This window comes from Glycine soja, chromosome 19 (genome assembly GCF_004193775.1).
Source record: "Glycine soja cultivar W05 chromosome 19, ASM419377v2, whole genome shotgun sequence".
In the NCBI taxonomy this organism is placed as follows: Eukaryota; Viridiplantae; Streptophyta; class Magnoliopsida; order Fabales; family Fabaceae; genus Glycine; species Glycine soja.
Window position 1 is genome coordinate 37,696,594 of NC_041020.1, and position 13,998 is coordinate 37,710,591.

The following is a 13,998-nucleotide window of genomic DNA, read 5'->3' on the forward strand; positions in this document are numbered from 1 at the left end:
AGCCATTTTTATTCTAATGATTTTTTTAACATAAATTAATATTTTTATTAAATATTTATATTTTTATTGAAAATTTATTTTTTAAGCTTTTAAGGATGCAATGTTATTTATTAATTTATTATAATTGATTTCTTTTAATATTTCTTTTTCAATCAATATTAAAGCAACACTTGCAAAAATTGTTAACATTGTTCTATAAGTAATAAAAGCATTTGGAAAATAAGTAGGGGTGTTCACAAAAACTGGTTCTAATTGTAACCGAACTTAAACCAAATTGATTTGTTTCTCGAACTAGTTCAAAAAAATGAGTACACTATTTTATAAAATCAATTCGGTTAACTAAATTGTTTCTACATATATATTTTTTCATTTGAAAAAAATAGTTAAAAACTAGTTTGAAAACTAGCTCGAAATTGGTTCGACTCTTAGAATTAGTTTAAAATTGGTTAGAAACTAGTTCAGTTCAGAACCAATTTTTTAAAACCAGTTCGATTTTGAAGCAGTTTCTAAATCAGTTTGACTATTTGGATTTAAAATTAAACCGATTAAAACAGTTCAAAATCAATTTCAGTTCAGTTTTTTTATTGAACTAGTTTTTGCACACCCTTACCGTATATAATTAAAACTATTTTTTTTAGTTCTGTAAATAAATCTAATCTTTCAATATCTGAGTGATTATTATGTTTTAATGAACGTTCAAGGTTAAGACAATATTCTTTTAAATTATTACTATTCAAAGACTTTAATTTCTTAATGCTAAATAGAAAACTAAAAATATCTTCATATATTTTAAATTGTTCAAATCTATTTCTTAATGCAGTAATTGTTTGATCTATTATATACAAGAAATAATCAATGTTAAGTGATTCTTTTAGCGATTTTACAAATTCATTATCAATATTCTCATCAAATTATTTTTTTTCTACTAATAACATGTTTTTCACGAAACTTAAGTTTTATATCCATTTCAGTAGCAATTTGTCTCGCAGAAATTATAGCATTTTTAAATCTGTATTTTCTATATTTTTCAAAAAAAAAAAATAAGACCTTTCAATTATTATATAGCAACATTCATACCCATATTTTTTTATTGTAACTTTTTACTAATGGAGTTTACAACAAATAATATGTCATACCAAATAGTCATACTTAGTAAAAACTCGAAAATTTCAAGCTTATAAGTTGCTAAACAACCAGGTTTGCTTTTTATTTTAAAATCATCATTAATTTCACCTAATTTTAATAAAACATCTCTTATTTGTGGAGTTTAAAATCTTAAAGCTTTTATACTTTCAATATGACTTTCCCATCGTGTTTGTGACAATACTTTGAGAGTTAGGCTAGGGATATAATCTTGTAGAATTTTTCATCTTTTTTTTAAAGAAGAAAATAGAGTATATATGTATTGTAGTACTCCAAAAAAAGATGTAGCTTTAGAACAAGAGTTAGTCATATCACAAAGTACTAAATTTAGACTATGACAACCACATAGAGTATAAAATGATCAAAGATTAATGTCTAAAATTCTTTTTTGCACACCTTCATGTTTTCCTTTCATATTTGATCCATTATCATAACCTTGTCCTCTTAAGTTACTAATACCAAGTCCAATATTATTCATTTAATTCATAATAGCATCAAAAGGTTTTTTCCAATTGTATCATCTACTTTTAAAAATTCTAAAAAATATTCAAAAACTTGTATTTGAGTTAAAGAAACATCTATACACCATAATACAAAAGATATTTGTTCTTGATGACTTGCATTAAGGGTACAATCAAATATGATTGAAAAATATTTTGCATTCTTAATATTTTTTATAGTATTTGTTTTAATTTCACTTGCTAATAAATTTATCAATTCATCTTGTATCCTATGTCCAAGGTAATGATTATGAGTTTTATTATATTTAATTCATGTGTTCTTGCATTATGGGATCAATTTTTGCAATCATTTCAATTATACTTAAATTTTCTTATTACTTTCTTTATAAATTCTTTCATTTATTACACTAAATACTAAGTTTTTTTTGCAAGAGTTTTAACAACTACAATAATTCTAAATAAAACATTTTTCCAATGTTTCATATCTCTATTTATTTGTTTTTGAACATGTTTGTCAATTGTTTTATTTTTTAGTAACCTTGTTTCTAAGTCAATCCATAAACTCATATTAGCAATGTACTAATTACTTATCTCATGATTCCTCATGACTAATATTTTTTAGTAACCTTGCTGATATAGTATTGTCAATTGTTTCTCAATAATATTACCAAAATCCTTAAATTTCCGAGGGTACCATGAAAATTCTCTTAAGCTTATTGTTTTCGTGTGTAAAGCGCACACTGCACACTATATCAGCACTTGCAACTTCAAAATTAACATGTTGCATACTGCCATAGAAAGTGCAGCATAAGCCATCCCATATTGATTGCAGAGATCAGGTTCTCCAAAAGGGTTGCCTTTCTGTTTACATATAGCTGGAATAATGATCATAGACAGGTTCCCTAAATTTCCTGTTCATATCAATCTAAAAAATCAGATCAACCATAAAATGCATCAATCAACTAATGATGCAAAAGTTTGATGCTCTAATAAAAACAATGATGCATAGCAGAATTTTGCAAGATGTATTCTTAGTATAAGTGGAACTTTTGTGGGTAAAACAAGTCTAAAATTTGGATGGATTTTTATCAAATGAATCATGAATGGATCATATATTTGAATTAGTTTTTTAACGAATCGAAATGGATTAATGAATTATTTTCCTTTGATCCATTATAATTCAAATTAAAATTTACCCGATCCATCCACTTTGTCACCCCCTAGATTATCGTCGGTTACAAATTTGGTGGCACGAACCTCTTGTACAAGGAACTCCTATATAACATTAACATCATTTTGGAATATTCGTTCTTTCTTTTATATATTTAAAATACGCAGAATTCCAGAGAGAAAGCCAAGACTCAAACAGAGGACAAAAACACAGAATCAATAGAAATATGTAAAGCGATAAGTTTGATTTTTCAGTCTCAGGGTAATAACTGTATTCATATATACATGTGAGCTCCAAGAATAAAATACAGACTATGAAGCGGCATTTTTATATTAATGACTTAAATTTGGATGTGGCTCCTCTCCACTGTTAGAAGAGAAAGACAAGCAGGTTCCTCCTAGACCCTATGTCTTTCTCTTTCCTTATTGCAGCATCCAGCAGTTAGAGATAAACTATGAGCCTAAAGAGTTAAGATTTCTCAAATGTACTAGGTTATGCAGATCACATGTGTTGCTTCCTCTGCATTCATTCAATTATTTGTGCAGAGGAGTTCATACCAGCAGAACAACAACCCAAGATTAGACCTTCCATGTGTTTGGGAGGCCTTGTCATCTTAATCAAAATCCATCCCAAGGTCGAGACTAATATGAATGTGCCAAGAATATTCACCGACATGAACCACCTAAATGACCAGAAAAAAGAATGTCACAAAACACAAAGAAACTAATCCTCAAATCAGAAGCAGCACACACGATTACATATAAACAATACCCAACTTAACAACACTTTCAAAAGTAATGGTTTCGGCCAAATTGCTACCCACCAGCGATGGATTAAACACATAATTGTTGTTATTGGATTCTAATTTACTTATTTGTAATATTTCAGCAATGAGATTTTAATAACTACTCCCGGAGATTTTTGCAGTGATACTAGGAAAACATTAAAAAATTTGGTGCTAAAAAAGAAATTTGCCAAGAAATAATCATATCTATATATCTTTCTTTTGTTATTAATTTTTTTATTTATTAATTAACATTACTAATAGGTAATATTTATAGATACTTGATCTGGTGACTTGTATGATGACCTATTAAGTTAGATCAAAATCTAACCATCCAAATGTTTGATTCATGTTTACCCATGTTTTAGTTTGTTTATTTTTTTCATCTAACACCATTCCATTTAGTTAATTTGAACATTATTTTTATTTGACCTTTTGTTTTTAAAAAATAATATTAACATATCTTTTTACTTGGTAGCATTGTGCTCTTGAATTAATTAAGCTCCCAACTAAATGAGAGAATATCATCAATATTCTTTTATGGGTAAAGTTGAATTTTTGACAAAAGTGAGTAACATCAATAAACTTTCATTGTCATTTTATCCTTAGGTTTTGATAGGCTAATTTTTTACTTATGCATGAATAGATATTTGTCCCCACCAACGAGGGAAAATTCCATTGATTTTTTGTAGTTGCTGATGTGTCAAAGAAATATATTGTTGTCCTTGACTCACTTTCAACAACATCAATCAGGAATGAACAAGAATTTAATGTTAAATTATTGATAAATATTACACAATATTATAATGCTTAATATGACATTAATTTAACCACCATTGTTAATGTAATAAATAAATTTATGTGTAAGCACGATATATAGAAAAATTTATGGAGCATGAATTCTTCTATTCAAGTTCTTGAACAAAGAGATGACTAATTAACAAATATGACATTGTGCATCTTGAAGGGAGAGCCATACAAAAGTATGACTCATAAGTTTATTTATTATATTTGTTTATTGAATATGTACACTAATTAAATTACTAGTTAAAAATTAGCGATTTTATAAAATATGAATGATTGTGGTAGTTGGGTAATAACTTGGATGACACAAATGGGTGCAAATGGTTACATAATAGAAGTAAGTTTAAATATTAATTTTAGTTAACTATTTTATATTGTTGTTAAATTTTACAACTATATCCTATTAACCAATAATTGAAAAAAATTGTTTATAGGTGAACGATGGAACAAGAATGCGGCTCGCCTTAGATTTGGCTTTGAAGCCTCATAACTTGAATTGTAAAAAGTTAATTGAAAGATCACTCGAGCACTAGACTTCTCAGCTGGCATAACACTTGAACAAATTATGTTATAGTGCTTTTTGATGATATTTTTTTTGTCCTGAAAGCATTTTATTAGATGCAATATTTTAATTTTCTTTAATATTTTGGATATCAATGTTTATTTATTAATGTTTTAATGTCACGCTTTGTGGAATTTTCTTATATAATATTTTTACTTTTAATATTTATATATTTTGGTATACATATTTTGTCAAATGTTTTTACACCTTAACTATATTGCAATTTCTTTCCATCAATGTATCAGTTAAAGGATACAACAGTAAAAAAAGTGAAGTTGTTATTATTATTATTATTGTTATTATTATTATTATTATGCATAATATAAAGTAATAATATAATAAAACATTATAATTATATTTTCAGCTTAAACATATTTAAGTTATTTTATATATTTAATTTCTTAAATTATATTATTATAATATTATTAAATATTGAGTTTAGTGGATATACAAAAATGATTGGTTAATGGTGTAAAATATCTTTATATTATCGGTGCACATTAGTTTTTTTTTTGTAACCAAAGTTTATAGTAATTAATTCCTTAAATATTATTGTTTTATTAATTAAATATATATTAGAATTAATTTGTATAAATAAGAGGTTAATTTATTTAATTGATAATATTTATTTGATTTTTTTATTGTTCCGGAATAGGATCTTTGTTAGACTTAGAGAACTCCTCTAGAGTATAAAGTGTATAATGCCTTTTTGTAAATTAATACACATGACATTATATTGTTGGTTTGTTCATGAAGATATTAAATACCCTTCAACTAACAAGCACAATAGATTTTATCATATATTTTATCTTATTATTATTGCTAATGGATGTGAAACTTAAATTTCTTACGCTCCTCACTTCCGACACATTTGTGAACTTGACGAGTGATTCATCTAATGAATTTAAAATAAACTCTGATATTATATTAAAATGTAAATTTAAGTCTAACTCAGCTCCATATTCTAAGATAACGAATATCTATTCATCTTTTCTAATTTTATAAAAAATAGAAAATAACAAATTGAATTAGAAGAGGCACACTATTTTTATAACGAGGGTTCTTCTCCAAGTTTAGTAAATAGGCCACAAAGTTACATGAATGGGTAAATTTAAAAAAAAATAAAAAATACAAGAATAGATAGATTTTGAAAATATTAGAGTGAAATCGTGTTTTAGAATACAAATTTTGTTTTTCTTATTTTATTTTAAAAAAAGTATCAAAGTCGTATTCTCATTCACGAATTCTAAGTTTTTTAATTTTTTTTTTAAAAATAAGTATGGTGAAGTTATTTTGTAAATCATAACTTTGGTATTTTATACTTTTTTAGTAGTAGGTGAAGTCATAAGTGCATGTACGACTTCTATAACCTTATTAAAAAATATAAAATGTTTGAAGACATGATCCAAAACATAATTTCATTATTATTTTTTAATTGCGACATTCTACAGTTCTGTTTTAAAACACACTTACTCATAGACGGTTATATTTTCAAAATTTATACATTCATGTAATTTTTTAAAAACTTAACTCATTCACGTAAAATTGCCTAAATAGACCATTGGTAATTAAATTAGATTTTCATTACCAAAAAAACAGTTGTAATGGCTCAAGGTTCGATTCCTAGTTGGCCTAGGGACTACTCTGTAGCAATAATATGACTAGGAAAAAAAATTATATTTCCTTGAATCTTATTTAAAATAATTAAGTTTCTTATCATTTAAATTAACAAACATTGATAAAATAAAAGAAATGTTAAAAAATAAAAAATAATTATTCTAAAATAAAAAATAGTTTCATTATATTAAATAAAATCCATTTAAATTATTTTTAAAAGAATAAATAAATAAATTATTAATAGAAGAAATATTATATTTTATTTTGATTGTATACTAATCATTATCTTCAAGAAAATTATTAAAAACTTAAAAATTAAAAATATTTATTAAAAACTACAGTATTTGATATGTTAATAATATCATATACTATAATTGTATTTTTAATTTTATAATTAACATTATCATTTTCCTTTGATTCTTCTAAACTTTTCACTTTCATCGATATTTTTTAGATGAACATTAATTTCAGTTAGTAAAAATAAAATTAATAATATTTTTAAATTTTAATATAGTTTTAACTAACATTAATTAATTTTTAATTGAAGTTATATCAGTAAAAATAAAAATAACAATTATGTAGCATATTTTTCATTGGCCTCTCCATGTATTTCTACCAATTCAAATGCACACTATAATATAATAAGATTATTTGCTTAATGTATTACAAAAGTTTTAGTAATTTGCCTATGAGTATGAGATTTTTATTATGTTGTAAACTAATTAATAATTACTACGAAAATGGAAGTGCCGTGATAATAAAGAAAAAGAAAGATTTAAGTAAATTGTGAAAGTCCCACATAGTTTGCTCAGTTATTGGGAGGGACAAATTAGAAAAGAAGCCAAAATAACTACGTGTAAGAGTTTTTGACCTTCACACAAGTCACACGTTTTGTTTAAAGGCTAAACAGAATATCATTGAAATAGCAGGGGTACCCCAACCCATTACAAGGCAAATTAAGACTTAGCAAAAACAAAAAGCTAGTCATTACACATTAAATATCTTACCGACATCTCTGGTTGAGGAAGTGAGGCTCTCGTCTTATTAGGCATGACAATGGGTTGGAATGAGGATATGTATGTGATTTCTCATCTTTATCTCCTAAAACTCATCTCCATTTTCATTTTTATTTCTGACCATATAGTTTTTGGTTTCACATCCTCATCTCTGGCTGGTATTGGGGTACCTGTTTTCTTTTTGTATCTGTTCTATAATTTTAAAAAATAAAATAAAAAATAAAATAATAATATTTGATTTTCCATAAAATAGCATCATCATATAGATAAAAAAAGACTTTATCACTCTATCATATACATATTTGATCCCAAACTTCTTGCCCAATCATCAAATAAATGTATGAATCAACCATGACCTGATAATTATTGTAATAAAAATCCTAGAATAACATGAGTATATGTTTTAATTACAAAAACAAAAAATAACAAAAGACTAAGTAAAAATTATTACATAAAATAAGAATAATTTAATTATTACACAAGTTTGGTACAATAATAGGTACAGGAAGGAACCGAGTACGTATATGACTATCCCGGTTCCTTTTCAAAAATCAGGTATTAGTCATATATGTATGCATCATTGGTTAAAGTAGGAATTCTTCATCAAACTCAGGATGGGAGCGGGGTGATACCCATAAGTATAAATTTGTTTGTCATGCCTAAAACTTATTTTAATAATATATACTTGAACATTTTCTATTTTAAATTAAATATCTTACCAATGTTTTTTATTTTTGTTCTGTCTCTTTTTTTATTACATTATAAATTTTATAATACTTATACATTTCTCTTTTTCACTAGAGGGGTCTAACTAAATTACAGATGTTCATTTATCTTTTTTTTCTAATGTTATAAAATAATGGGCTCATCTCCAATTATTAATGGAGTTCTACCATGAGTGCTAAGCATAGTTATAAAAACTAGATTGGCCTGACCGAGCAGATTGATTCAATCGAGACTCAATGTCTTAAGCAGTCTGGTTAAAGTAAAGGACCAAAAATACATTCGATTTAGTTTGACACGATCATATTTGGTTAAACCCAATGATATAGACCAAGTTGGTTAGGTTTGACCTTGTTGAGTTTGTTGTCCCCATTCCTATAGTATATTAAATTGTTAATAACTATTTATTGAATAACCTATAATATGTTCCTATAATATATATATTTTTATCTTGATAACAATATATAATAACTAATTATCATCGCATGATTCAATGTCTATGCATCTTCAACATATTTGCTTATGGTCATTCGATAAATTTTGTATTTAGTCTTGAAAAATAAGAGTTTCATTAATAATTTAATGACAATATCCAATAAAATAATAATAATTTATAATAATAAATGATTATATAATATTTTATAGTTTGTTCATGACAATAAATTTAATTTTGGAGTATAAAAATATCAATTGATTATTATGTTAGGTATATTATATATATTTTAAATTTTTTAATATATATATTGGTTAATAAATGACCCCACTGGTTGAACTCTTACCCAATTATCAAATGTCTCGACTAGATCAAAGATCGAAAAGATTTTTATAACCCTGATGTTAAGTATCTTTTGCACAAGCAATTATGTTTCACATTGTGTTTCACATGGGAGAATATTATATAATATATAATTCATAATTAATTTTAAATTAAAATAATTTTGACTAAATTTTATATTAAATAAAACACTTTGTATTAAAATATTAAAACATAAATTATGTTACTTTAAAATTAATTTTACTAATATTTATCCAAACATATACTAACACCATTTTATTTTCAACCATGAAAAAATATTGAAGAGGTAGAATGAGTATTGAAGAGATAGAAATGAGTATTGTTGGTTTGATAGAAATGATAAAAGTAAGAAATAATTATAAGTTTAAAAATAATGGGCACTGACACGTACTATTTCTTTTTTTTTTTTCTCATTTCTTTCCTATTTATTTTCAAAAGATAATTTTATTTTAACATATGTTCACTTTTTTTTTTATCTATTCTATCTTTTTGCCTCTTCACCAAACAATTTCGAAAAGAAAATGTTTCATAAATATCTAATGTTATTTAACACCTATAAAAGAGAAGAAACAGAAAAAATATAAATATAATAAAATTTATAGTAATAAAAAAGAGATAAAAAAATAAAATAAGAGATATTAATTAGATATTTAAAATAATGACCTATTTGTATATATTACTTGCAGTCATATAGATAAACAGATTACCGTAACCACCAGGCTTGCTTTTTTCTTCAAATAAAAGTACTATGAGTGATCACTTATTCACTTATCATTAATATAGTAAAACCAGTATGTGTATCCACGTGATGCACGGACTATTTATTTTAAATAATTTTTATATAATAGCAAATATAAAATTATAGTATTTGATTACTTACCCAATTATTTTAACATGTTTAAGTCAAATCTACTCGGGTACGAATTGGCATTAACATAATTAATCAATTATTTCTTATTATTGAAAAAAGTGTATATTTTGTATTAAATGTTTTAATGATTACATTGAGAATTAATAGAATAAAATATATTATTGTAAACTTTTTTTTATAGGGTAAACTTTGTTTTTTACAATATGAAATATTCAAAATAATAAAATTGTACTAAGATCAGTTCATTTTATGATGGCAATAATTACAACAATTTTCTAATAGAAATAATTTTCCATATATTTTAAACTAATCAGGTATCTCCTAAAAAAAACTACGTTTAACAAATAAAAAATACTATACAATACTTCACAAATTAAACTCTCTCTCGGTCTTGTGATCAAAAGGAAATAATTTCATTTAAAATTTATTAAATGGGGTGATTTTTGAATTAATTTTCAAATGAAGGTATCTCATAAGGATTCCCACAAAGAAGACCTAACAAAATTTGCAATTTCTGTTTTTTTTAGAAAATTCGTAAATAATTTAACTATTTTATGATTTTCTTAAAGTTATTTATGTAAAGTCATAAATTTTTCTGATAATTTATTTTTAATTTATCAAATAATATTAAAGTTGTTTTTAATTATTTTTTTTATATTTATCAATTAAGTAAACTGATAATTTTGTGTGATTTGATAATATTATTAATTAAATTTATTTAATAAAATTATTTTCATATTAACAACAAAAAAATAATTTAGTAATAAAAATAAAAGTTAAATGAAAATAACATAATACATTAATATAAATTGAACAATACAAATTAAACACAAACATAAAATTACAAAGTAGACATAATATTAGGCATCAACTTACTTGTATGGACAATTATTGAGTATGTTCTTCAGTTTTAATGCAATCCTCCTAAGGAGGGGACCTATCACGAGAGCCATGGCTAGGAGATTCTAAGAAGACTGAATCAGAGATGCAGGAGAAGGTCCTACGGTTCTCATGAGCCTTAGGGTAGATTTTGGACCCATAAGCTCAGTATGAACTCACTTATCTTTGTACATATTAGATTAGGATTTCATTATTTTTTGACCTTGTATTTAGGGCTTCATAGTGTAGGGAGGGTACCTAGTAATATAAGATTTTTCAGTCTTTGTATTTTAGAACACCTAGACTAGTTTTTGTATTAGGGGTAGTTTTGAAATTTCACATGCATTAAGTGTACTATTTGATTGGTGTGTTGGGAGAAAAATTTAATTGAATTGAGAAAAACCCAATCCAATTAAATTTCATACCAGCCTAAGGGGGAGGTTCCTTGATCGTTGTGATCTTTGGTTCCCAAGTTCTTGTGAGACAGTTGAAGATCTTGATGTTTAGCTTATCATCTTCAAACATTTTTCCAAGACCAAGAAGGTGTGATTCACAATATGGGTGAATCTTGTTTGAAGTTCTAAAATAGTTTCTCCATTTTCATTCAGAAAGCTTCATATTCAGATACAAGAGTGTGTTTTCTTGCTCTTCTTACATCTGTTGTGCCTTCATTAGTGACTTCAAGTATTTTCCATATTTCCTTTGCACTTTTGCACCTTGCAATATGAAAAAAATCATTAGAAGATAAACCAAAAGTTAAAATATTTTTAGCTTTTTGATAATCTTGCACTTTTCTTTTCTCATCTTTCATCTCATCCCATTCTTTAGGCACCAATTCACCATTCACTTCTTTAGTTGGTATAAAAGATCCTTTAACAATAGCATTCCATGCATCGGGATCAATTGGTTGATTAAATATTTCTATACTTTTTTGCCAAAATGAAAATTGTTCTCCCTCAAACAACGAAGGTCGGTTGCGAGATGCACCCTCTTTAAATACAAAATCCTTTGTTAAAGTTCTTTTTCAAATAAAATATTTTCTTTAAACTTTAGCAAATTGATTAAGAATACAATGAGAAAGAAAGATAAGATCAAGAGAAAATGTACACCAATTTTTATACTGGTTCACTCTTTATCTCTAGAGAAACTACTTCAGTTATCTAGTTCAATCCAAATTAGATTTTCATTATGCATATAGAATTCTTACAAGCAATCACAATCAATCCCAATTCCTTACTAGAAAAAGAGATTAAGGTTCTCAATCCTAGGGTCCTTTGTGAATAAGAGCCTAACAGAAACTTACCCTTAGATCAAACTAGAAAATTCTATTCTAGCATGTCTTCATAAATTCATGCATATGCTAACAACATGTAAAACACACGAAAAACTAAGTCAAGGAGAGACACAACTTGATCAATCACATGCAAGAACCTTTGCTTGAGTAAATGAGTCACTTCTTGATCTCACAAGAAATTCACAACTCATTTTTTACCATGAGAGCTTCAGAAAATGAAGTTTAGAAAGTGTGAGTCGCAAAAATATTTTAAGCACTTTTTCTTGTCTCTTAAAAGTGAGAACACAAGTTGATTACTTATTGAAAAAATAGTTATAACCGCCTGTGATCGATTAAATAGCCAATGTAGTCAATTATTTCGAAGAAGTAATAAATTATATTATCATTTCAATCAATTAAAGTGTTCTTTCCAACATTTAGAAAGCTTTCAAGAACAATATAATCAATTGGATTGTTGATGTAATTGATTAAAGTGTTCTTGATCACTTATGGGAACACATTTAAGAACGAAATAATCGATTACGATCACCTAGTAATAAATTAAAGTAGAGACTCATGAAAAACCTGACATGGTCTCAACTAAATTGTGTAATCGATTACATATAACTGATAATTGATTAAACCAAAACTAGAATCTCTCTAAAAGTTAGAAATATTTGAGTAATCGGTTAAGAATAACCTTGTAATGGATTAAAATAGAGAGTTTTATGCACGAAATATGTTTCTAACTTTAGAAGCAGTCTTCTTACCACTACATGATGATGCATGATGTACATATGACTAAGATAGAGACTAAGATGCAACAATCAATACAAATGTCATTCAAAGAATTGGGCATATATAAAAAAAAACTTCTTCAAACTCCAAAGCTTAGTCTTCAAGTTGCCTCTCTAGCTGTAACAATTTTTTTTCTTAAATTGTGATATTTAGACATCCTAATATTTCAAATATCTTACTAACAATTCTTATTTTTCTCTATCTTTCTATTTTTATCACATCATATCACTTATTTTATATATATATATATATATATATATATGCTTTCTCACCAAATATCTATTGATATTTCGATGTCAAAATATTTTTTTTCTTACACATTATTAACTTACTTTGGAAACCTATATCATGACGCCCTTGGCCCTTGGGTTGGGCCCACTTAAATTTGTATTACAATGTAGCAATCCACATGATGTGTACACAAAAACCAAGAAATAGAGGGGAATTTTCCATAATGGACCACTTTAATACTTTTTTTAAAAAGAAGAATCGTATAAGTTTTCTGGATATTAAGCCAAGTACTAAAGATCACTAACAACCCACACTCTTTGGGTCTTACGAAGATCTTATTTTCCTCGAAGCACCAGCCTAACCGTAAAGGACTTCTATATTTTTGAAAACTAATATCAAAGGCACACCTTTGCAGGCTTACAAATCCCAAATTTTCTTATAAAAATGGGAAAATAAAGTTAAAATTTTTGGATCATCATATTCTATATTTTTTAAAATGAAATAACTAACTGTGTCCATTTGAGGAATATCTTCTATCCATCTAAATCGATCTTTCCTTTTGTCTGCTCTTATAATTGTGTTTTTTTTTTAATTGTAAAATCTTTAATTGTATTTTATTTCTAATAAAAAATATAATATAATTCAACTAGGAGGCTCTGGAACCGTTCATGATTTATATTATATTGTAACTTTATTTTAATTGTTAACTCTATTTAAATTGTTTGTCTTTTATTCTAACTTGTTATTATAATCGATTGGTACCTCTTTGGTATAAGAGAGCTGTTAGTACTAGTTAAAAAGGTACCAATGCTTTATTATAATCAACCTGTTGTGTACACGAAAAACCAAGAAATAGAGGGGAATTTTTC